The 27903-nt window shown below is 41.8% G+C and overlaps 1 long non-coding RNA gene across 3 annotated transcripts in view; it reads right to left on the minus strand.

Annotated features, from left to right (window-relative positions):
* Positions 1–27903, minus strand: part of LOC115567611 (uncharacterized) — a 110616-nt gene that overhangs the window by 52401 nt on the left and 30312 nt on the right. For all 3 annotated transcript variants that reach the window (XR_003981232.1, XR_003981233.1, XR_003981234.1), the window contains exon 2: positions 13991–14042. This is a non-coding gene — a long non-coding RNA (uncharacterized LOC115567611). The remainder of the gene's footprint in view (positions 1–13990; positions 14043–27903) is intronic.

The raw sequence follows: 27903 nt of genomic DNA on the forward strand, positions 1-27903 counted from the left end.
GGTGCATAGCTGTGCGGAAAGTGGATCAGTAAAACAATATGTGAGTCTCTGCTCCGAAACTTTCATCATGAACTCTAATACTTGACTGTGTTTGTCAGTGTAGTCTTTGTTTAGACAAGACGAGCCGAGCCCTGAGAACAGCAGGCTACTGAGGGCCTGCCGCAGAGTGTGATACCAATGGCTACGGATAGCATATGGCACCGGGAACTAGATACAACACAAACAAACACAGGACACAGGGATGGGCAGGCACAGACGATGGGATTACATAGGCTGTATATATTGTGTGTGTGTGTGTGTGTGTGTGTGTGCGCGCATGTGTGTGTGTGCATATTCTTGACACTGCATGCTTGTATGTGTACTTGTGTGCACTGTACAGTATGTGTGTACAGCTGAGCATTTTTAGCACCAAATGTCCGGACTGTCTTTGCTGTACATGCTGGATACTTTTAGCAAATGTGCCTGCAAGAAGAAATGCCATCGCACTGAGCATATACTGTACATGTAGACAGGGAGAGGTAAAATATTAATGAGAGGGATCATAACAGACACATCAGCCTGTGGCTTGCGACACTTGACTGTAGCTGTCAGCGTCACATTTCTAATGGACAATTAAGTGTCCAGAAATACGAAAATAGTGGATGAGGCAAGTGCTGCTTATCTGACAGGCACAGTACATAACAGTATTAAGTATATAGGCTCAACTTGAAGTGTATTATCTCAATATACCTTGGCCCCTTACCAGAGTAAAGAAAACCTAATAATGGCATTAGTTCTTTTTTTTTTTATATCACTTTTTTTTCTTTTTTAAAATTTTACATTTTTTGTACAGCCTCTTCACCCACTGTATCTTTTTGTTGTTAACATTTAGTAAGATTTTTTTCCGCCTCCAATCAAAGAATTTTACTTTCTTCCCATCTACTGTGTCTGTGCGTGAATCTGTTGATCTGGGTGGCAGTTATACTGTACTGACCTGAACTAACTTACAGCAGTAGAATGAAAATGGCTCCACACTTTATTTCTATGTCATGCATACAGTGATGCAAGCTGTGCCAAAACCCCAAGAATCTCAGAGAGATTTTTTTAAATTGTTGCAAAAATCTGGATTATATCTGTTTACTTAAGCACTGCTATGTGCGTGGTATTCGTGACAGGACTACAAGCCAATTCAAATAACGTGTCTACTCAATATTTCAAAAGTAGACCTTTGAAAACCACGCAGTATTTACAGTCATTTCAAACAGGTTTCAACTTTATCCTTGAATATCGAATACACGACCATAAGCCATTTCTCAAATGTTCCACACATGGATACCACATGTTTAATGCTTTCCTTTTATTAAAATATATGAGGTGAGACATTTCGGCCGTAACATTTGATATGCTGACAACAGAAATGTGTGTGGCATTCAAATTACAGCATCAGTCATATCTGGAAGTGTCTGAAATCCATATTCAGATAGTATCTAAGTGGTCCCGATCTGGAGACAGACATGACCTCGGCATGATTCATAGATGGAGAGTAACCACAGTCACTAAGATCAGATTGTCTTTGTATACCTGATTTTGGGCTAATAATATTCACATTATTTTGAATTTTTGGGCGAATAGGACTAGAACAACATCACGGTGAAATGAAAGTGTTGCCTGGAGGACAAGCGCTTGTTATATGGTTTTCATTGACACAGCTGTGCCTAATACTGTCTGCCTCTGCCTCTTTCACTGTCAGATTGTGAGCAAAATAAAGAGCTGTAAATCTCATATTGCGTCTGTCATTCCTGTTATTAGGCTGTAGAGTAACTGATTGTGGGCTAACTCTAAAGAACACTTACACGTTTTTTTCTCAGATAACGCAGTAACGTAAAAAAGTTACTTTTTCATGGCAATAATCTTGTAACGTGATGAGTTCCTTTTTAAAGTAACATTACGCAACACTGTTCAAATCAGAAAGATGTTATAACTCCTCATACTGATGGGCTCCATTCTGGAGATAAGATATGCTCCAGATAAACATTTTACAATGCTGTGAGCAGACAGTCTCTTGCATGGATTTTGGCATAGATATTTGGAAATACCCAGAAATAAAACACCTCCAGATTCTGGCGTATTTTGCACAGTGATATAGCATATATCACTTACTGACAGTGGTGGTGGTAACACATCAACAAAGGAAGCAATGCCAAGAAAATTGAAGAATAAGACCGCTAGAATCTGTGTACTGTCAATGGAGCATGTTTTCCCCAGAGTAGATTTATAGTGTTCTTTGTATGGATTTTGTCAATGTTCCCATCAAAGACTGTAAAAACATGAGTCTCTTGAATAATTGAACATACTTTACTAAAGTTTGTGTTATGGCCAATTGTTTCAAGATGTCCGCTTCATTTGCCTTTTTTTCTGTAAGTTAAGTTTGGCATGCTGAATGGCTCTAAATAATACAATACCCATGAGCCTTAGCTACCGTTGCTATGGAAAAATATGTAGTTAGAGGTGCGAATCAGAGCTGTGCAGTACCTATGATTTGTTGTTGCAGTTTGGAACTAAATACCATTCGTTAAATTCATCCAAAACTGACTTTACTCTGAAAGTTAAACGTACAATATGTAACCTCTGTCACTAAGGGGCTCTGTATCAAAACAAAACAACAGACTTTTGCTGAGTGTTGTGTGGAGGGCCTGACGGAGCAGAGGGTGTAGCTGCTGTTCAGCTTCAATGAGCTGTCTAGAGAGTCAGGTGCAGGCGTGACCCTCTAGAGAGTTAAGACCTCGAGTCACAGTGGATTTTGCTCTGATCTGGAGCCGTTTAACGATAGGAAGAAAGCTCAGAGACCACATTTATACTTTTAACATTTAAAACGATCTTCCTGTTTATTCAGTTCCCTCCTGTATATCACCCTGACTACAGCAGTGATCTGTGTGTGTGACCTCCATTGATGGATGTTTATATTCTGTAATGTTGACTGCTGACTAGAGCTGGAGTGGAAATGTACTTTACTTTATGAACGTAGGTTACAGAAAGTAGAGGGGGAAAAGAAGTGAGAGAACCAGAGTCTCTGGTTTGTGTCTGCATTGGTTTGTGCCGTTACTCACTAACGTTAGCTTATGTCTAATGTTCAGTGAAGTAATCTTGGCAGATGAACACTGCACAAGTAACCTAAATTACCACAAATGATCGCTCCTGTTGTGGTGGACCTTTAAACCCTTAAACAACCACCACTGCTAATGAAAACCGTTGTGACTGTCTGTCTGTAGTGACTAAGATGCTTCTATGCAAAAAAGGATTGGGACTTTTATTTCACTGGAAATAAATCCTCCAATTTGGCAGCTCACAAGGCTGATCACTGATTTAGAACTGTCCTGTTATACATTTTTAATGGGCACGATTTTTCCATGCCCATGGTATAAAAACTTGAAAAATGACAACAGCACTGCTGCTTGAAATGGGTCCAATCCACCTAAACTGGTGCCAGATCAAGTCCAAGTGAAGCATGCAGACTCGTTACTGATGTTTTCTTTGTTGTACAAGAGTCTATATTTTACATTCCACTTTTGATCTTTCGGCTCGTAACAATCCCTTCTTCTGAATTGGAATCAAATTGAAAATGTTGCCTTCATGACAACACTGGTCTAGCTGTTTAAAGGAGCTGTCAGTAGAAGGATTAGCATTTGCTGCAGCAGGACTCTGGTGGATCATAGCCAGAGGAGAGAAAGACAAGTGGGGTCTGACAAAAAGCAGGAGGCCTAAAGTCAGCCTGGCCCGGGGCGAACGCTGCACTCCACAGGGACACAAACACACTGAACTCCAGCTCAAGTCTCCTCTGATAAACAATGAGCGAGAAAACACACATTTGTGAACAGCACACACAAGCATACATGAAAATACATGCAGCACACATCGTGCTTGGGGAGGAGACGTTAAAGCCACAGGCCTGTTGTACAAAAGGATCCTTTGTTCTATTACTGCAAAACACACACACACACAAACATACAGTATACACACACAAAAATGTACGCACACATAGCAAAAAACACAAGTGCTGCATGCAAACCAGACAGAGCAGAGAGAGGCTGCAGGTTCAAGGCTGTCAGGACTGTCGAAGTCTGAAAGTTGCATGTGTCTTACACATCTGTGTTGTCTCACTTGAGTACAGCTACACTGCATATCATCCTGTTCATGCATCTAGTGTTTCACATAAGAGTGTGTGAGTGCATGTGTGTGTACACTGAGATAAGACGCTGAGTGCATGCTGTATGTGTGTCTGGTCACCTGACGGCAGGTCCTGTCAGGAGGTGAAGATGAACTGTATGGAGAGAAATGTCTCTCTGTGTCAGTACATCAGTCTGGCAGCTTCACCCCTCCTCCACCCTGCCCACTAACATCTCTCACATACACTCCATTTTTAAGTTGATGTCTCTGTGCAAATATGGAGACATCACAGAAATACGCAGGGATGTCGAATATATCCCTTTTTAAAAAAAACAAAAAACTATATTTGTCATTAAAATGTAAATGTGCAACATACAGGTAAACAGTTAAGACAACAAGACCCATATTAGCAGCACATGTGAGCCGGCCGGGACAGCACATTTAACTTTTTGTGAGTTGTATTTGCAAGGCAGCCAGCTGCCAAGATAAAATGTTGGCAGTTAACATCTCTGCATATCACATATCACATTTGTACATGAAATAGGCTAGTATGTACCATACTGACATTTCTACAAATCCTGTCATATCATGTTCACGACCACAGTTTGAGGATATGCTCCAACATATGGACGTACGACCCTGCGTTACTGCAAAAACAAGATTTTTTTTTGGATGGGAAGTTGGGACATGTTTGTACTGACAAAACCGGGTGTTTTTAAGGTGACATCGTGAAAACTTCTACTGTGTGTGGGGCAACCAAAAACTTTTTGGACATTTTTGACAGCAGTCAGAGCTGCGTTTGTGGCAACACACCAGATTAATGAGACCTTGGGGTAATTACCAGCTGTGTATTTGATGATCAAAAAAAGGTTTGTAGCTGTTTTTGAGCTGAATACGAACCAGAACATAAGATAACATTTCTCATATTTCTCTATAACAGATCCCTTCTACCAACATAATTTTTAGTGGACATTGAAAATGAGCCAACACCGTGGTAGAGATTGCTACAAGCAGCTAGGAGTTACAGCACTTTTCATGTAATTCGAAGAAAGATGACGGGTTGCGTCAATCTCATCCACGATTGATGCCACCACTCTGTTGCTACTTTTCAAATATATATTTTTCTCATTCATGCAAAGGAAGATGTCTTCTTGCGTTGGCTCAATGTCTCAAACTATTCAAACAGCCTGTCAGCGAGCAAGAAATCTGGAACCAGGCTGAAACAATCTGACACTTGTGATCAGATCTGGTGAAAACATTGCTGAACTCTTGATTATAAACTGATACAGATTGGGTGCATTTTCAGCATTGTTCGGCAGGATGGTCGATGATACATCCATCACTTTGCAACAAATATTAGCTGAGAGATAGAGATACATCTTTATTTTGAAATTCCCATGGCATGGCTATGTGCAACTCCTTTCTAAACAGTTTATAAAAAATAACTGATTGTTTTCCATTTAAATGTCTGACAAACTAATAATTCCACTGAAGAGTTCAACAATAAAATTGTCAAATCAAATTTTAGTTGCTTTTTATGAGTTGATATAAATAGTAGAGTCAGGGTTAAATGAGCATATGATATGATCTAATAACAACCTCAAGCCCCTGTATCAAAGGAAATCAATATTGCATCGTGGCAGACTTTGTGATACTGGCTAGGGCTGGGTATCACCAGGTACCTCGCGATACGATACTATCACGATATTTTGCCCACGATAATGATAATATCACGATACAGTGATTCTGCGATAATCGATATATTGCAAAAAAATTTCATCCACGATACATCACGATATCTGTGTCAGTAAAAAAATTCAGAATTTATTGACTGCCCTGAATCCATTTCACAAGAATTACAAAACATTTTCAATCAATTTCACATGAATGACAGCCAAGTAAACAAAGAGTATATTGCACAGTTACTGTTCTTAACACACATACTGACTACAACTATCATTAAATATCGATATGTGTGGGTTTCAGAGCTACTTAAACCATTTTTTTAATTTTATTTGGTTGTATACCTATGTTTGAATAAAGATAAAGCTGTCCTCCGAAGAGGGGTGGTGGTGGTGGGCCAAAAAAAAAAAAAAAATATATATATATTTTTTATTTTTTATTTTTTTTTTTTTTACATTTTTAAATATCGATATTTGGCACCAGTTTATCAATAATGTACCTCAAGACGAAATATCGCGATATATCTTAGAATCGATATTTTGGCACACCCCTAATACTGGCAAATATCAGATTGTTGTCAAAATAATCATTATCTTATTTTGATGAGACTTTACACCTCTGATTCTAAGGTTTGCTAACCCACTGACCTTTCCGTGTGAGCCACCAAAATGTTCAGCAAAACAGTCTCTAAATGTACTGGGCTTAAAGTAATGCGAGCCACAGCACTCCATAGTGGATACAGTCTGCTTGGATGCTTTTTTTTTCGAAGACATATTTTACAGACAGTAAACACAGGGTGTGCTGTGGATTTCTGAGGCATACTGAGGCATTTTCTTCATTTGTACTGGAAATAACAAGCAGAAAAAAACATGTATTTAAGGAAAGAGGTAAAAGCATAGAATATTAATAGATGGGGAGCAGCAAGCAAACCTAGTTGAAAGGATGAGAAGAAAGGCAGATAGAGCTCACTAACTAATTGTTAGGCCTACAAGGGCAGACAGAGCAGAAATGACTGTGACTAAAAATGATTTAAAAAATCTACTTGACTTCAGTCATAAGATGTGAGAGCTCTTCTACTAGTGCTAGATCAAGACATTAGTCTAGGGTGACATGCCAGTATCATCCTTTCATAAAAGAGTTGAAGAATTGATTTATATGACTGTAAAAACAGCTATTTGTTGAATTCTAAGTGGGCAACTTTCATAATTTCCATACCTCTTACATTTTACTTTGAATGTGAATTTTATGCTAGTTATTGACATTTAAACTCTGCTCTGAATACTGATTCCATAGTTTTGTATCTGTCCACATGCTGAGATTGTGTGCATGTATAAAGAATGATACCCTGCATGTATAAAGTGTAGAAGGTTTCTGTTTGAAACCTAGTCAAACCAAAAACGGAGTGGATTAAGCGCGGTTTGATTACAAGTAGATACTGCTCGAATGCTCTGAATAACAGTATGTTTCGACAGTGCTTCGGGTTCATGTATGGATTAGTTTGTGCCAGAGAGTGCACGGTTCTCAGAATGACTATTCACAAATACACCCTATATTTCATGTATTCAATATGGAACAGGTGAGGAAACTAACTTACTAACAATTTTCACATTTTAAGAAAAGTCAGCTGGAGACAATAAAAGTAAGCAGGGGGCAGACTTTCAACCGACTCGTTTCATAACGTTATCATTATTAAGTTTGCTGGTATCAGCTGATAAAATATTCCAGTGACAATTGCCATTACAGACGATAAAATCAGTGTCTGCTGCCTTAAAATTAAAAGTTGCCTTTACCTGCCTCTGTCTAAAATCAAGGGCCGTGTTTAAAAAATAACAAATAATCAGAAAACAATTCAATCTGTCACTTCTCACTGTAGTAGGGGAAAGCTCAGCATCTGGCACAGCAACAATAACTGAGAGTTGAGACGATGATTGAATTTACCATCATGTTGAGGAACAGTCAGCACAGGGACACCAAGCACCGGCTGAAAGATGAACTGACATGAGCACACACAGATCTGAGATAATCATTCCAGATCTATTGTTCATTTTGTATTCCAGCTTCATCTCATCCATTCTGTGACTGTGATGAATGGCTTTACACTTTATAAGCATATATATAGTAATATCAGCACTTTACAGAGAGACCCAAATCAAATCATCAGAGCTTTAAGTCCCTGTTGGCGAATCAAAACAGCGTGAGCACGGCTGTGAGCTATTACTAATAATATAGATGGTATAATACATCTGGGAATGTGAGTTACTGACAGTGAAAGACAGAACATTTACAACATGAGTGTGAGGTAACGCCTCTCTGTCTGACTGTCTGTCTGACTCTGTCTGGTCCTCTGTCTGTTTCCTCAGCTGCTCGCCCCACCTCATTCATGCACAGTATCTCTTCGTGAAGACAAAGCCCAACATACAACAACCTAATATTTCTGTATGCATGTTTATTGATGTGCCACATAAAAAAAAAAAAATTACAAACAAAAACATGGCTGTGCACCAACATACATTCAAATACACAGTAATCTGTGCTCTGGGCGGCCGTTCTTGGTCTGTAATTATTTGACACTCGGTAGATGGCATTTGCTTGCATGTTTCCGCGCCCGCCCACACAAATACACAGGCAACAAACCCATATGCATCCAACCAAAGGTGCACACACACATTCACACTCTAGCACACACACACATACGCGCACATCAACTCTGCACCCGCCATCAGCCGCCAGCTCCAGTGTCTGAGACGTGAGGAAGACAATGAAGGTCAGACAGACAGATGGAGACGGCCCGTTAAAATTAAACAGTTGGATCTAATTATTATTGGGTGAGGATAATTGTATTGCTGAAGACTGGCGCTCATTCACCTTACATTGAACATGCAATTGTAACGTGTTTGTATGCTTTGATGCTGAAGCGAAAACAAATATGGTGCCATTGAAGGTCAGAGTTTTTTCAGCAATAGCAATTCATTGCATTTTCTCTATTTCAATGCTAACTCCAGACCAGCGAGTAGTATTGATATTTTGTATCTAAAGGCTCATTCATGCTCCACATAGAACAGGATATGGAGGGAGACCTCTGAGGTCTCTCCATTCTCTGTGTTCATTTGTTCTGTGTGTGTGAACATGTTTCCTAAAAGCCTACAGATGCAGACCAAACTGCAGTATCACCGGGAACTGTGGGTGTCGGTATAGCGGATAGTTCAAGTGAGATGACCACAGGACACATCGTAGCTGTACAAAAAATGGCAGACAGCAGAAAGTACAATTAACTTTCTTTGTCAATTTCTCTCAACAGTAACAGTGGTGAAAATAATTTACCATCCACATGTGGGGATTTATGGCCTCACATACCACTGTCTACCATGATTTTTCCTCTTAACATGTAACACTATCAGAATATTAAACACTATCTTGGTTGTTGTCAGAATTTCTTGTTCCAGAGCTGGATGTATTGCTTATCTGGGGTTCCTTTTTTAAGTTTCACTGATGTGAATAGTAGAATAAATGGTGTGCGCTGAATCTAAATGGGCTCTTTCGTTGTGACAAATCCACAGAGAATTATCATCTAATTCTGCAGGACTGCTTTAGCGTCTTTCAGCCCATTGTTTTGTTTTCCAGCCAGCAGACTCCGCTCTCATCAAACCCATTTCTAACCCAGCAGGAAGCCGTGATAAATTTACCTACTCAGCACCAAACGGCAGACAAACAAAGCTAGCGAGTAGCCGGTGAGCACAGAGGAGCACATGCCAGCCTAAGAGCAAGATATTTTCACTTAAGACCAAAAGAAGGGAAAAAAAGTGACTGAACCTTGGCTTGGACCGCCAGGTGATGAGGGACATGATCTTACATGACTAATTATTGTTGTTCAATGATTCTACTGTGTCGAACAGTTTGAACAGCAAATCAATCCATGGTTGGGTGAATCCCTTTCATACTTTTGCTGCACTGAAGAAAATACGACCAGTGTTTCAGCTCTTAACAAACACCGTACGCCTGCTCTGCTCCTGCTCATCAGCACAGAATCCACTTTCCTCCACAGTTCTGCATGAAAAGTTTGCTTCTTAACTTCTCGAGTTATTAGATTTGACTAGCTCATTTTTCATCTTGACAGCTTCATTAAAGCACCCTGAAAAGGCTCAAAATATTTGTGTGTGTGTGTCGGTATGTGTGTGATCACGAATACAGTCTCCTTGCCCATTTCCCTCAAGTCTGCTCGTCCCTGACGATATTTCAAAAGACGTTTTTTTCCCTAGTTCTTTCTTCCCATCTCTCTCTTTCAACGTGTCCCTCCTTCACAGCCATTGTCCCTCTCTTCTCCATCATCCATCTCACCGTGCTTCATTACCCTTCACTCTTCCAATCATTTTCTCTACAAGCCACCCACCTCCCCCTTCCTCACCCTCCATCTTATCACTCTTTCCTCTACTCCTCCTCCATGATACTTTTTTTTCATGATAGGAAAAAAAAAAAAAAAGCCCACACAAACACTTGTCTGCTGGCTGCCCGTTTGTCTCCAGCCCCTCCAAACCTTTCCCTGCTTTGGCATTGGCTGGCTGGAGCATCTGCTGTATTGGTATTGGCTGGTTCCAGCAGGTGAGGCATAGCTGTGCCACTTAATCAATGCCCTGCAGTAAGGGAAGCATGTGCCAGACACACAGTGCAGCAGCAGCAGCAGCAGCAGCAGCAGCAGCAGCAGCCGTCAGCACTGGCAGCTCTCCATGAAGCTGAGCATGGGGATGGCATGACCTTCAGACGGCCGGGACCAGCGGGAGAAATACACACACATACACACACAAACACAGGCTGTGCATACTTTCTTTGCAAATCACGCTCTTTCCCACAATGCCTGCAGGCCACGCCCAAACTCCACCTTTCCTCTGCAGAGGCCAATGCTCAAATTCTCACAATGGAAGAACGACGGTAAGTGTGGCAAGTAGGCATGACGGTACTTTCTGAAGGTCAAGAAGAGGCTCCGATGGCACATGTACACACAAAAACACACACTGCAGAGGCTGCCAGGGGCATGAGACACAAGTGCTACCCACTTCTTTAAAAGGGGAATTCATTTAGGAAGTTGTAATACTGGAACCAGTTTTGAACTGATATCAAAAATATATTTGAGACCTGACATGAAAGAGATTGCAGGTATGAAGGAGGATATGACATCATATCTAACCCCTTTATTTTTTTTAATAGCAATACAAAAATCTGCTGTCAATTAATCAGTGTGACTTCAAGTTTATCGAGGAAGTGAGTAAGTCTAATGTCCACCAATCCAACCAACCCTTTTTGTTTGTTCTTCCTTGAGGCAAATTGTGATTTGTTAGTCTGGGCTACACAAATAATATTCAATGGACTATTTACAACATTTTGGGACCATGAAGATGCACTGAGGAACACTGCAACAGTGGGCCCGATGATCTGTTTTTCAATATTTTTAGGGGAACAATGCAGCTCTACAGGAAGAAGATGTGTCAGGCCTTTCATACAGCACCAACCCAATCTTGAGAATAAATGTTGGCAGTGTACATTTCTGCAAACCACTGATATGCTGACACTTTACATTTCTTAATGTTGTAACTTTACCTTTCATCGGGTCAATCATTTTTTTCCGATGCTGTGCTCGTGCTTTGATTAGGTTTGGGCACAAAATCAAGATCAGCTGTTACTCCACCACTGTCCCCCTCCACTTCCTGACATTAAAGTCAGCTCATTTACATCTAATGCAAATGTAATTTGACTCATACATTTGAACATAGCCATGGTTTGCAGAAATGTAAAATGCCAACATTGTATTCTTGGGACTGGGCTGTGGATACGGACTAGTTGGTAGGATACATTTGTTGTTGGTTTGGGTCTGCACATGTGATTTGCTAATGATAGGAACATTACAGACCACTACCAGCCAATCACAGCTGTGGAAATAGTAGGTAATAATTTTGGGGTAAACCTACAATAACTGATTTCTTTTGGCCACTTGTAGGCCAGAGAAACAGATTTGTGTGTCTGGTTAAAATATTTTGATTAAGATTAGCATCTAGCAGGGCTGTGCTGCCATCATATCAACATCTATTTACCATCGAAATGTTCACTGGGTTACGGCCAACTGGCAACCGACCCCAGACCCATTCACACTCTTTCATTCAGGAGAGATAAAAATACCCCCTATACTGTACACAAAGTCATTTTCACTTCTTCACCCTCTCTCCCTCAGCTCCCTGCTCCTCCTGTCTCAAACACTCCTCCCGCGTCGTGTCCTCCTCCCTAACCCCTGACCTCCCTTTGCTCTCCCGCCCTCCTCTGCTCTCCCCTCTCGTGAGCCCCGTGCAGAGCCGGCAGGCCCCCCACGTCGCGGGCCTATTAACAGGCCGCGGTTCGCTGTAATGATGCCTCTCCTTATGTCTGTGCAGCTGCTGCAGTGCTGAATGGGGAGGATAAATGTGGGATCCTCAACATCCGCATCATTGTTTCACTGCCACTCTCTGCTGTCATGTGTTGCAGACAGAGGAGGGACACGATGCAATCATCTGTCCACACCTTGTCCATTTCAAAAGTCTGATGACTGGCTTAGACCGATGTATCAGGAGGATATTTTCATTTTACTTTTCGTTTTTTATGTGCTGGATATACCTTGTAGTTAAATTGCAACTATCACATTTATTTAATTCAATTTGCAGACACCTTTCCACCATGACAAGAACACACACTCTCTGAGGGATGGCAGTCGTTCTAAGAATAAAAGACTGAAAAAGAAATGTATGGGACATCAGGCAGTGGTATTTCTAAAAGATAAGCGACTGGCTATTGTTTAAATGAATGTGATGATTTCATGGGATCTTACTAGCGAATAATCCCATAATTCTTTGAATTTATGAATATAGTTAATTGGAGCCACTGATAAAACAGGTAAAGTTGTAATTGTTACACAGTCTGTTCAACAGAAATTTGAATAAAGGCAAAAGAAATAATGTAGGAAAAAAAGATCAAAATATTCTTGGGTCAGTGTGGGCACTCTCTCTTTCACTCCCTGTGAAATGCTTCTACTCCAACAACAAACACAGTGCATGTGTTTTTGCACCATTTGTATCTGTGTGTACAGTATGTGTCCATGCTCCATGGGACAACAGACAGCTGCTGCAGGGTCCATCAGTCAGCTGCTGTATTTATAGGGTGATGACCATCGAACGCTAACAGCTGCATCACACAGAGGAAGAGACAGTCAGCACACAGGGAACCAGACATGTTCAGAACTCATCCCTTCAATTCTGCCGGTGCTGAAAATGACTGCAGAACCTTTGAAACTCTGTACAAACTATGTGTCTGCACAGGATTTCAAAGTGGAGCTGGCACATCAAAGGCAGAGGCAGCAGGGGAGAGTAATGGGACATGTCCACTGCAGCACTGAGGAGGATAACGTGTCGGTGGCAAGGAAAACATCAATAAGGAAATAACACAACTTGGAGTGCTAATAGGGTAGACACTGTTTGATTATTATGATCGGTTTGAACCTTTTAAAACCCACGGCCACATTATTTTCAGTGATGATATGCAGATTCTTCATTATTCTTGTGTTTTCCATAGTGATTCTTTTGACAATGTGTTTATGGATTATATATATGTGGTGACTTCAGAGTTTAAGGATTAGTCATTCGTATGCTATGGACTTGAACCATTTCTTTTGACCACAGTACTACTAGGAAACTGTTCTCTTGGTGTAAAGCATGATAGATACTGTATGATTTGGCAGTTGAGGAGGATGTCAGTTGGGTGACTTGGGATCATGGACAATCCTTCAGCACAGCTGTGGACCGCTATGTAATCGTGGGCTGTAGTTAGGCACTATGTCACGTTGTCATGGTGTCACATCTTGATGTAAGTCTTTGTGAGTCAAAAAGTTTCTTCTTTTTTTTGTAAGTCAACCGATGCAGAGGTGAAAAGTCTTTTCTTGCTGGACATAGATTTCTATGTCATGAATGCATCATTCTGCTGCTTGGCATGGACATGCTGGGCTGTTTAAGGTGATTAGATGATACAAGATTTGATAATAATCTCAATAATACACCTCACACTGTAACACAGTCAGCAGACCCTGAGTGGTCTGTCTCCCCAGAACCTCAAACTCTACACAACTCTGTACAGTGTATGACACATCAGTACTTACAGATCACTGCCAGGTGTCATCTGCAGGTTCCAGTCTGCTGTCCTCAGAACTCCTGATTAGAGGAGGAGATAAGACAGGTTAATATCTACATAATCATAGACATTATAACTGAGGCAACTGCAAATAATATTCTGAAGTCAAACTGGATGTTGAATGGGTGGAGTTTAACTGTCAGCTGACCTGCCGGTGAGATTCTGTGTCTCATGAGTAAAAGAGAATTAGCGCCTCGAGTTGAGTCTTACATGTATGTAGTTTAGTCTTTGAAGTAACTTCATAAAAAGGTATTAAGTGTAGTTATCACTGCATTGCAGTTCATCCTCCTTGAGTAAAACAACAAGATAGGAGGACTGTGAAAGCAGCTTATTACAGCTCATTTTTACACTTCTTGTCAGGCAGTGACATCTAGTGGCTGCTGTTATCATAACGACTGCGAAGTAGGAAGTCAGGCAAAGTCGTATAAAGAGTGAAAAAGTCTGCATACGGACAAGTCCGTGAACAGATGGCCGGGTTAAACAAGCACAGGACTTTGACTGAAGAGACAGCTGTTCATATCCAGTCTGAAGAAACATTCATCAGTGAGTCCTTTTAACTTACTAAACTACTGAAGATACGTCGCATACTTCACAGCACTGCAGTGAAATATATGTAACATGTCTGTTGCATAAGTAAAGAAGTTATCAAAACCCAAACCAAATCAAGCAGTTTTAGTGCCTGAACCAAACTGTGAAGGTCAGGTTGGCCTGTCGCTGGTTCACTGCAACAGTCATGTTGTTTTGGAAACGGTGACATGTGTCGTGTGGGGGGTCACTGGCAACCTGTTCAGTTATTTTGGTATAACGATGTGTTGCTATTTTGACGTGGATGATTCCAGTGAATAATTTCTACCATTAAACATGCTGACTTCATTTAGAAACTATCTTTACAGAGGGGTACAGAAGACTGGTAGACATTCTGAGTGAGTTTACACCTAAATCAACATGCTCTTTCCTTATCTACACAAGATAAAAAGGTCTGCTGTGAGACAGGTGTGTTGCTACAAAGAAGGAAGAACACACTGATCCAGTCTGTTCGGTCGGGATCAGGACCGATACCGACCTTATTGCGCAGATCAGGTATGAGTCGGATGTGACCGAGCTACAATTAAATAATGTTTGTTCATTTTTATTTTTTTTAAATACAGCAATGTTATTGGCTCAGGGATGGGTACAGGAAGATGAGATGAGGTATCTTGTAGGAAAGTCACACCAGGACATCCCTACAAACAGAGCTGTCTAACTGAAGGACAAGACATTCAAAATATCCTGCGGATGAAAGAAATGCGAGCTAACCCTTAAAAGGCAGTAAAGCTTCGTGTGGAATTATTTCAAGGTTACAGGCGCAGCTAAGTGAACGCAGAGCCCCATATTAGAGACAAGTATGAGCAGTGAAGGTACAGTAGCGTATATTAACATATGACGTCAAGGTGCCCTTCAGCAGGGCTCTGAACCCCGACTGCTCCTGTAGAGCTGCTGCAGACTGTGGTTCTGCTGGACAGCCCTGTGTGAATGAGGGATGTACAGATTGCGACAATCAAGGCAGATACTGAAGTTTAAACATCCACTAGGCCAATATTCAGGGTTTTTATTAATCATGTTTATTACTAATTACACTTAGTAATAAACATGATTAATAAATGGTGCATATATAGAAACAACTAATAACTAGAAGTTTAATACATTATACATTTACCAATTATCAATAATGGTCATTAAAGCGTCACCCTTTTTCTCATCATCAGAAAATAACTGAACTGTTCCAAAGTCACTCAGCCCTTCATCACAGTGTCTTTGAGAGAGCACAATTTTGTTCATACTGCATACTTCTGAAACAACTTCTATAACCTTCTTTCTCATGAAAAAGATTATTTTCTTGAAAATTAACTCCTCCAAAAGCCCTTTCAGCTCGCTATACGACCACGTACTCAATGTGAAGAATGTCTCAACGCATAGTCTTACAAACTGAGTCAGTAGTGACGGATAAGCACAAGTGATTATTCTACTGGCGGACTGGCCAAAAGCAGTCAACGAGGTAAAAATCTGTTAATGCAGACGTTCAGCCCGTAGTGCAGCTGTATACGTGTGGAGCAGGAAAAGAGCCGGTCATTTAGTCAGATTTCACTGCACAAATAATGTTCGTACTCATCCCTGACCTGCTGACACTGAGATGATATTGTGTTTGAGTCTGAGTTACTTTGTGTGCAGTAGTTGACATGGTCTATACCAGTGATGCTAACTGATTTCTAATCACGGACTTCTCCTCTGTCGACGATGCGGCCTTTCAGTTGAGCACTGTGCCCTGTTTACAATGAATGTAAGATACTTAATGAGGCTGATGACAACCATGTTGCCGCTACTGATGATGACTGTAGCACAAAAAAACCAATGATGAACGAGAGCGCCGCCGCTCTAGATTTCGGCCGAATCCGAGTATCCCATTAAAAAACGCTCAGTCTACTCTGATTAATTGGCATACAGTTCAAAGTTGGCTTTGAGGTGCTCTAGGGTCAGCAGAGACAAAGATACAGAGAGACAAAGATTCAGAGAGACAAAGAGACAGAGAAAGAGAGAGGGAGAGAGAGAGAGAGAGAGGGGAGGGAGAGAGAGAGAGAGAGGGAGGGAGAGTGGGGTTCATGGTGAGTTTGAGCTCAGCTGTGATGTAACTGTGGACGATGGCTGTGCCGCAGTCAATTTAGGAGGCGATATCCTCAGATGGCCTCGGCTCCCCCCTCCTCCTTCCACCTCTCCCTCCCTCCCTTCCTCCCTCCTTCTCTCTCTTTTTTCTCCTCTCCTCATGCTGCTGCCATCCATCTCTCCCACACCCTTTTTTTTTTTTTTTTTTTTTTGCTACAAAATTCTCAAACTACCCCGCTCTACCCTCGTGCAAACTCTAATATGATCTCCCTTCCTCTCCTCTTCTTCCCCTTCTCTTCCCCCTCTCCTGCTGTCAGCTCGTCCATGCCTCACTGCCTCTGCTCTCCTCCTGCCCAGCATCCCTCCTCTCCTCCCAGGCTGCACCACTAACCTACACACACACACACACACACACACACACACACACACTGAAGAGAACAATATCTCCTGCTAAATTCACTTCAATAGGACTCTGGCGGCGTGAAAACGCGTTAGCACGTTGCAAACTGTCCACCCCCACAGTAAAGCTGCTCGTCGGATAACCTTACTGCTTTTAATAACAGTATATCCCCCAGACGTATTTAGCTCTACTATATGTTTATGGCCCCTCCACACATCTCAACCTCTCCCTGCACCACTCTCATCGTCGCTCGCCTTTCCACTCCCCTCCCTCCCTACACATTTTCTTTCTCGCTTCCATCCTGCCCCTGCTGTCTCCTTGGGCTCGCCTGGCAATTCAGGTTTTTTACGTTTGCTGCTGTGGCCGGAGACGATATCGCAGACGCAGCGAAGAAAAACGCTTTCAAAGCAGACAAGCACTGGTTTACTCGTTTTAACTGAGTATTTTGGATGTCAAATCATCTAAAACCCTATAAGAGTATTTTGGACGATGTGTAAGTGTGTGTCTCCATAAGTTCAGTGATGTGTATGTGTGCACATCCCTCTCTCCTCTCTTCTCCTCTCTTCTCCTCTCCTCTCCTCTCCTCTCCTCTCCTCTCTCTCTGACTGATGGAGGGTGGGGTAATCTGCACCGGTTGCCATGACACCAGACAGCCCTTGCTTGGCGAAGGCACGTAGCTTCCTCTCTGCTCTATTTCCCCGGAGCCCTCCACTCAGGAGTGTGTGTGCATCTGTGTCTGTGTGTGTCTATGAATCTGGGAGAGTCATATATGATGCACATGATGCACAAAGCTAAGTGGAAAAATAGAACAGGGAGCGGGAATATTTACTTTCTCCATATGTTGAACCGAGAGGAATAAAGCAAACAGCAGCTATCTCAGGGCAAGAGAAAGTAAATATTTTAGATCTACGTCTAAAAACAGTGATCCGATTGGAAATAACTACGATCTGAATAGTCCCATTTTTAAATCATCTGTGAAGGAAGACATTTTGGTGAATTGCAGTGAACTTCCATTAACTCCCATCCATTCCTCACAGGCTCACACACCCTGAAACCCACTCAAGGACCCCTGGACTTCCCGGAGCAGACGGTTGCCACATATGTCTACAACAAATCTTCTTTTATGAACCGGGTCGTTTCCTCTCTTAACCATTTTTCATTTTAATTCGACCTCGCTGTTGAGACAACTTCTTCTCGAACCCAAACTGTCGAGGGCAGCTGGGACGTTTGGGCTCCCAGCGTTTTGCACACAACACTCTGTTGCATCCTGAATCACCTCATATGGAGTCGGTATTTGGTCAAATCAGGAGCTTGAGGCGTTTTTTAAAAGATGTATCGTCATTTTCTTTTTCTTAATTGTTACACTCTGCAGGTGTTGGCTTTGGGAAATAAATGACTGCAGCTGAAACAATCTGGGAGATGATCGATGGATGGCTGAAACTTATTTTGTATCCTTCACCAGTTAGGTATATGCACATACCTATCCTTATTTCACAGTTTAATTTAATACAGGACTTAATTCCCCCAGCAAATAGCTGTTCCCAGACCTGATGCAATTACTTTTCTTAGTCTCAAAAGGCAATCACGGTGTTTTGAACCACTCTCCTCACAGCTCTTGGAATCCTAATAAAAGTGTCCATGCCAGCTCCCATCCATCTATCTATCTCCAGACTCCAGCCTAGATGAATAATTTAGCAGGCTATATTTCCAGCCATCTGCTTCCCCCCCTCTCTCTCTTACTCTCTCTCTCTTACTCTCTCACTTGCTCTCCCTTCTCAGTAAAAGTCTCTCGGTTCGAATTTTGCTCTCAATCTTATGTGTCTGGTCAGTAACGGGGTTACATATAAGAAAATGTGCAATATATATATTCAAAATCAGAGCTTTCACCTCTTGTCACCATCGTTTTAGCTTCTGCTAGAGAGCTCACCATTATGTGATTGAATTATACATTCACAGTAACAAATGATCTCCTCAATCCAGGTCAAAATAAAATGCGTTTTCAATGTGGCCTGTCATCTGAGATGATTTTAGGAACGCTGCGATTTAATCACAAACTTGACTCCATATTTACTGCTGCTGACTGACGCTGGACAACAGCAGGAAGCAGCAGCGCATCTCTGGCGATCCCTGAAGCCATTCTGTGGCTAATCGAAGCCAGAGGAAGCCCTGAGAATACATATACATCCTGGATTAAATCATTAACTGTGATCAACATCTGCAACACTGCCTGTCAGAGCCCAGCAGAGGTCAGCCAAGTTCCTCTTTCCTGTCAGCATAATGAGCAAGCAACCACATGCTCCTCCACCACCATCGTTTTCATTATCTGCGTGCAACAATTACGCCACCAGAGTAATTGACCATCCTCCCCGTGCTCGCAGCTGCAGCACGAGGATCACAATCCAAGGGCAAATTAATACATGATTACATACTGTATATAGGAGCTGGCTGATTACACAGTGTCAGGGATTTATGTAAGCAAATACAAGTAACGGGGGTGAATGCAGGGATGGTCTCAGTTCGCTGAGGAGAAGGCTGGGAGGAAGAGCCACAAGCCCAGCAAACAGAGAGACAGACAGACAGACAGACAGACTGGACGAGGAAGAAAGGGAGGGTGAGAAAGTTTAAAGTCCAGCAACACTGACTCAGTAGATCAGATTTGTGTTACTTCTCATTGTTATCCCCTTACAGTAGAAACAGAAACAGAACCAAGCCCAGGCATGTGTGTCCTACCATACAGACCGTCTACTGTGATCTGTGTTGATGAGCTTTGGTCAGGAGTGCATTGATAAACATTCAGGTTTTGAAATCAGTCAAATACAATTCCATTTGAGCATCCCTTTGAGCAGAGCATTAAAACAGTATCATTTTTTACACAAAATACAAACTACCATTTTTACTTTCAGTGGATACAAACAAGTCCAATAGAAACTCTGGCAACAATTGGAAATCCCAAATCCAAATCCAAATTGAAATATTACAATATTCTTGGTTTTTAGGCATCCCAGGTCTTTCATCTTCAAACTTTCATCAGTATCAGGTTTGAGTATCCATTTTTTATTAAGAAGCAAATCATTCTGTGTCTTTCCCACCTAATTTTTCAAAACACAGGATATTACAATTTCTTCAGTCTATTCATATTTAGTCACTGTGAACACAAATGTTCATATAATATAACACCAATGCAATAACTTTACCAGAATTCATTGAAACGACCAACGACACAGGGCTGTTTTGACCCAGTATTTTTCATATCGCTGTTGGCTTATTTTCTTAATATGAACAGGTTGGTAAGTGTCATCATCTACTCTAGCTCCTCACTATTTGTTTCTGATTGTTAATGTGCATGTGCAGTTTTGAATATCCTACATGTATATTGTTTTGATATACTTTGAAGGTAAAACCTGTGCTTGTAATGTCTTAGAGTAGATCAAAATAACCTGTTTGAGCAGACCACAACAGTAATATGACAGATCACACTAATTACGGGTCGAAACAAGCCATTAGTACCAGGGCGGCCCAGAATTGTGATGAGCTTCGTACCCTGACGCAAAATGGGTCAAACTGTTTTTAGTGCGAGGTTAACCCTGACCGCCATCAATGTATGTTTTACCTAACACATCTTTTCATTAACACCATTTTTCAGTTGTTCTACAGTAAAATACATTAATGTTAAAATTTGAGAACAAAAGTAGGTAGTTCCTCATCCAGGAGCAGAGACTGTGTGATTTTAAATGATTTAAACAAGTACTTCAGTTCTGATTTTCTTGATGAACTATGGCGTACGGGAGAGGAGTTTCATTTTGATGAATTGGAAAAAAATGAAAAAAGTGTTTGCACTTCACTGGAGTATTTCTATTGTATGCTACTTTCCAGTCTGCTACATTTTAGAGGTAAATATTAGCTAGAGTTCCTTGCTACATGTAAAGCACAAAAGATAAAAAAAAAAAGATTCCCCAAAGGTCAAGTTACACTAAAATACAGCTCACATGTAAAACCTGAGAAATATTAATCTGATGATAAAATATATTATGTATTACATGATAGAAACTTTTACTTTCGACACCTCAGGCACATTACTTTGCTGATTATTCTGTATTGTACTTAAGTTAAAGTTTGAATGCAGGACTTTTGCTTGAAACTGAGTATTTTAACAGTCTGGTACTGTTACTTTTACTTAAGTAAAAGCTCTGAAGACTCGCTCCACATTGCTCTCAAAGTTACAGGGTCAAAATGATACAAGGATGTAAAATTGACCATTCCAATAGAAATGCAAGAAGTTGTGCTCATGCCTTTGAGGGTGCATGCTTAAAATGGCCCGCCATGACCTGACAGAGACCCCTTGCTCGCACACACACACACACACACACACACACACACACACACACACACATGCCCTCTCCTCTGATCTATCTATATTCATGCTATCTGTGTTTATCTGCTGGCTGGCTGCTGACCCTGCTGCACAGGTTAGCTGGCAGCCTGACAGACTGGCTGACTGGCTATAAAACTGGCTGGCTGATTTGCCGGCTGGGATGCGTCTGCCCTCGTGTAGCCCCTGCAGCACTAGCAGCATCTATTACAAATACACAAACAGTCTCTTCAGCGCGACCTGCGATGACCGGCTGCATGTATTTATAATCCGCTCTATCCTGCGGCAATTAAACCCCCTGAACCTCTGCACATTGGAAACACCACAGTCAGGGAGAACTGCAGGCAGCACATGTCTGCTCTGGCCATCTTGTCACCTCGGTAATCAAACCGACGAGCGGCCAGATGCACTTGTAACCCTTTGCTCTCTGTTCCCTCAGACACCTCGCGGCGCAGAGACACTAAAAGAGACACTAAAGCCTCTGGCTCTTGGTATCCTGTTTCTAGGAACCGCAGTCCACTGTGGGCTGAGGTGGGGTGGGGGGGGGTGGGGATGGGGTTGGAGTAGGAGAGTAAGTGGGGCGGGAGGGTGGGCTCAGTGTGCAGAGGTGGGCTGTGCATGTGCGAGGCTTTGCACACAATGGCGTCCGAGCAAGGTGTGCGTGTATGTCTGGAACACAAGAGACATCCGTGCATTTCGCATGTTTGCATGAAGAATATGATCCTGCTACACCCACTGCACGTTGCCATGCCTGTAACCAGTGGTTTCACTACTGCCGCAGGTTTTCAAGTCCAAATCATGTCAGTTTGGATTCTGATGTGTCAATCAAGTGGGTGAAGTGAACCAGACATAAAGAAGACAGAAAAGAGACGCAATCCACCGCTACGCTGTGAAATGGCTGAGAGGTAAATGACAAGCGGGTACAAGGGGAGGAAGAAAGAAAGAAGCGAAGAGAAAGGGAAAAGAGGCTGGGGGTGGTGATGGTGGTGGTGGTTGCGGTGGTGGTGAGGGACAAGGACAGGAAAGAAAAAAAGGGGGTAAGAAAAAAAGGAGGAGGAAGAAGAAGAGGAGGAGAGGCGAGACGAGGAGAAGGAGCAGAGGCAAGGCGGGGGGAAAATAGAGAGAGTGGAGTGAAGGGGCTCTGGAGGGGGAGCTGAGGGGGAGATGGGGAGGGGAGGTGGGGGGCTGCTGCTGCTGCTGCTGATGCTGGAGCACAGCGCGGCCAGGCTGAACCGAGTGAACTGCAGTGGAGGTCAGGGAGTCCAACATTCCTCTGGAACACTGTGTTTACACTGCGTAGCAGAGAGGAGGGGGGCCGGGGCCCAGGAGTGGGGGGGTACGAGGGGGACGACGCGCAGGGAAGGAAATCATCTCCCAGAGACACTCCTTTCAGGGAACGTGTGTATAGACGTGTGTGTGTGTCTGTATGTGTATGAGTGAGTTAGTGAGAGTGTATGTGTGTGTGTGTCGCTTATCCTGTAGCTGGAGTGCGTTTCTAAAGCACCGGGGTAACTTGATTCCAAACTCCCCTCACTGCCTACCCCACCGCCCTCACCCTCACCGCCCTCACCCTCACCGCCACCCCCAACCCCCACACCCCACCTCCATCCGACGCCACTTAAATCAACCTTAAACTTCATCCACCTACGCCGGCGCGGAGCCGTGTGCTGCGTCCGTCCTAGAAATCAGAGGATTAAAGCAGAAACCCTGCAGTGTTTTATCACTCTGGGTGCGATTTGACCTGCATTAATAATGTACATCGTTCACAAGCTTTTGATGTATAAATATGAAAACATGATTAATACGAATATTGAAAAGTTGTATTCAGAGGGTGTTTGGAGTGTGGAGCTTTTAAAATAAAAGGATAGATAAGAGGACTGGGGAGCGCTCCTTTGTCTCCTGAGATTTACCTGAGAATTACTACAAGATTTGAATCAAATAACAATCAACAAAGTGAGTTCATTATGAACATTACGAAACAGCAAAAATTCAGAGTGAGTTGATTTCATATGAAATAACATGCAACTTAAAAAATTTAGAGTCACTACCTTTTCTTTACTTGTTCAGAAAGAAGTTTGCAAACTTGCTGTAATTTGATATTTTGTCAAATATAATTTCAGTTATTGTAAGATTTTAACTAATTCATATTGTATTAAAATGTATTTAATGATGAGAAATAAATGTAAAAGTCATCAAGAAAAAAAAAAACATTTCTTTACTTTCAAAATAAAAGAAGCTTTTGAAGAGAAACTGTTTGCTACAAATCAAATACCAGTAAGTTTTACAAAACAATAATTCATTAAGAATATGTAAGTATTTAAGAAGTCACCACAAAATCAAATTATATATTCGTTTTCTACTTTTCTTTACTGAAAACATTAATATTGTACCTGCAACAGCAGCCGAATTACAATAACTAATAAATTAAAATAATTAATGCACTTTTGAACTTTGGAAAAAAATCCTCAATTTTGATGACAACAAGAGCAGCAAAAAGTTTTGTCTAATCAAACAACAGCAAACCAGCGAGCGGTCGCAGCGCAGGCTGTGAGCCCTGCAATCATCTCCTGCTATACTCCCGCACATACTTTCATTCATCTATAAAGATGTTTCCTTTCCCCATCTGCTGGTACAACAGAGACACTACAGTGTGGCCAGTGTGCACACACTGCTGACACACAGACAACTGGAGACATTCAGAATATATGAAAATCTCCTCAGTCTGTATTTATACCATATTACCTTTAGTATTAAATGAACATGGGATAATTGGTATCTCTCTTAAATTGCTCATTGTGGTTATAACTGGGAAAAAGTGTAATTTTGTCAGACAACTTGTGACAATACAGTAAATAAAGTAAGTAATAAAAGTGGCACTTAAAAACAACAGTCCTCTGGGTTTAAAGCTGCAGAAGGCAGATTTTCTTCCGGACACATCCACATGAGATGAAACTCGTTCACACAGAAAGGGTTTTTCCATTTGTATTCCACGCAGTGCAGGCCAGTTATTTTCCAGACCACTTTGATACAAATATTACCATTTAAATCAGATCTAGCCGGTGACTAGACTCAGTAAATATTTAGTGTTTACTGTGCCATTGAGGAAATTATCACCGCTGGCATCAGTCAGAATGACATTTCAGCGAATCAAAGCAGAGCAGGAGACAATTGGCTGTCTGGGCTCCGGACTGAATAATCAATTTGTCCCGAGACTGCTGCATAGCAACACTCGTCGCAGAGGAACAAAATATGCAGAAGCATCAACAGCAGACTAAAGTTTAGGGATGTGAGACTCTTTAACTTGATTTAAATCTGAACCCTTTGGCCTCCGTTCCAAGTGTTTGTTTCCTCAGTTCTGACACAGCAGGCGTTTTCATTTCTGAATCATCAATGTATGGTAACAGCTTCAGCCTCAATATTCTACTAATCATTCAAACAGAGAGCACATAAAGTACAGTTTGACATCAGGTGTCAGCTCTGGTCTTGTCTCCAGTCAGATGTGTCGGAGGCTGAGTCATGGCCTGAACTCCTGTCTCTACAGCTGACTGTCATTTGACCAGGATTTCCCCAAACTTCCAAATTCAGCACTGACAGCTGCAGGTCATGTTACTGTGGCCTTGTCAAAGTGAAAGCACTAACTTACCACACAAGTATCAGTATTAGTTTAAGTCTGAATATTTCTGGAAATTTGACATGTTTATATCTAACACTTAAACATATTTCTTACACATTACTTATTCATGTTTTTTGTTTTGTTTTAGAAAAAGAAATGACTGTGAATATTTGTTATACAGTTAATGTACCCCAAAATACATAACTGACACCAGAACATATATAACATACAGGCACATTAACGTATAATATACATATTTAAAAAAAAATCTGTAATGAAATAAAATGATTATCCAAAAAAAGCTAGTGAGTGGACCCTGAGTTGTTTTTTTTCTTCTTCTTTCTTTTCTGTTCAATACCAAAAAATATTGATTAGAGTTTGGTAGGGGGCGATGGTCATTCATTTCTCAGATGTGAAGGTTCCTGGCAGGAGTTCAACTATTTTCAGTTTTTCTCTGCTGTAAAATCTGAAATATTCAGTGATGGAAGAATCATTTACTTAATATTTACTGAAGTTAAGATACAAATTCAATAATCTAGAGATACAACACACAACACAAGTCAAAAGTCTTGCATTCAAGACCTTACTAGAGTAAAAGCACAGAAGAATTATCAAAAAAATGTACTTAAAATATCAGAAGTACTAAAGGATAATGGCCCATGTAAAATCGTACTGTATATTACTGTGATTGTTAATATACAAGGATTGGAACTACTGATTTGATTGTGTTGTGTTTCATCAGATCATCATGTTTTTAGGCAAAATCCTAACCAGAAAAACTATCAAATAAATGTAGCAAAGTAAAAACTACAATACTTCCTTCAAATTATGTAGAAATATCAAGTGAATACAATAAAAATCAAATAAATTACAAGTACCTCAATATTTCACTGAAGTGCTGTACTTGAGTAAATGTACCTGGTTACCTTCAACAAAATGGCGCTAACTCAAAAACGAAGAAACACAACTCAGAAGGACTTCATCAGTTTATGTACCAGCAGGTGGATGAAAAGGTCGAAGAGACTGTAAGAAAAGACCGGGCCAACAACCCCGAACTGCCCCAAAGTTTGCACCCTCACCGGAGGCATGAGCACCTCCCCTGGGGTATTAACAACCAGCGCCAAAAGAGGAGGAGCAGACAGTGCCGAACGCCACCACGCTTGAAGCAGCCACGCCGTTAAACGGGCAAACAAGCTTCGCGGCAGACAGCTGTCGCATTTCCCTTCTTCTGCGTTCCCATCCCTCGCTCCGGGAAAACCAGAGAGGCCTGGGGAAAAGGTGGACAGAGAAGGAAATCTGAGACAGAAGAGATGGGAGAGGTAGGCGTCGGATCAGGAGCGAGCCCAGAAACAACAATGGATAGCCACGGCTTTGACAATGGCTTTCCAACCCTGACACCCGGCCACCGCTCCACCCTTCCATCCCCCCCACCTCCCTCCAGAGAGCCAAGACCTTTGCTCTTTCTCCATGACAGGCAGTATTCTTTTGTCTGGGTCCGCCAGACTCTGGTCGAACCCAGACAAAGGCAAGAGCACAGAGGGGACAGAGAGAATGACAGAGCGGACAGAGGGGACGGTGGAGGGGGGTGATGAAGGGAGGGATAGATGAATAGAAGGGGTAAGATTGGCAAACCGTGCTCACCTTTTGTCCGACACTTTCTCTCTCCCCCTCCCCTCTGTGTGTGTCTGTGTGTGTGTGTGTGTGTGAGAGAGAGAGAGAGCGTGTGAGTGAGTCATTCATTTTTCCAAATTTTTGCAACAAAGGGTTTTTTTTTTTCTCTTTTAATTGACTACAGTGTGATAATATATATATTTTTTTCATCACTGTGTCAAGTGTTTTTCTCCTTCTCCTCCTCCTCCTCAATGCTGTCTGCTGAGTCCAGTGTGGTCCACTTCAGTCCTGGTTGGCGATGGCATTAAGAACAGACTAGAGGAGTCTGGTGATGTCGTTCAGTTGTTGTTCCAGAACTTTACTTTACCACCCAGTGACATCATCAAGTTTCCTCACCCCCAGTTTCCTAGTTTACATAGTGCGTTCACCTTCACGGGACAGGTTATGGTATGTTAACTGTGTCAGAGAATGATGAGGGTCCTCACTCCATGAACACATGATCAATCGTCAGTGGGAATGCTTTGCTCATAGCTCTGAACACAGAGAGATATATGGGCCAACTCTGCAGCTAAATTGAGCCCATTAGCCTTTTCTAGCACTTTGTTTTGGTCTTACTGTTTAGTTCAGTCTCGCTGCACTGATCAACATTTGTCTCCAGCAGCCAAGATAAACCCACCAAATGCCAGGCTACCTGTTCAGCACCAAAATCATAGGAAGACATCCTCACATTCAGCAGCTTACCTTAACTTAGGTCTACGGGTAGAGCTGAGGTAGAGGGAATTTTATCTTCACATTGTCATGTGTAATGACACTTGACTCCAAATGAATCCTGAGGTTGCTCACATCTACTGTGTAGGATCACAGGTAGTCCGGCTAACTAGATCTTACCACCTGTTGCAACTTCTTGCTAGCCAGCTCAGTGGTGCTTGGAAACAGCTGTTTTGGTAGCTTTTACTGGACAGCTCACAACATTGTGATCTTGGTGTCTGGCAATTCCTTTTTCCTTTTCCGTAAGCTAACAACATACCATTTCAGTAAACAACAGGTGTGCACCAAAATAACAAAATAAGTAAACTACTAGGATTGTGATATTTAGCTAGTATACAGCAGAAGACTAGCATTAAAGTAAAGCTGATAAGGCACTTAGATTGGCATGGCAAGTATTTTAATTTTTTTTGGAACCAGCTAGGCTTGAGTCTGAGGGTGTCTGAGGATCTAATAAATATGGCTGTTAACCATCAGACGTTTGCT

The sequence above is a fragment of the Sparus aurata genome, chromosome 2 (assembly GCF_900880675.1).
Source record: "Sparus aurata chromosome 2, fSpaAur1.1, whole genome shotgun sequence".
NCBI classification, from domain to species: Eukaryota; Metazoa; Chordata; class Actinopteri; order Spariformes; family Sparidae; genus Sparus; species Sparus aurata.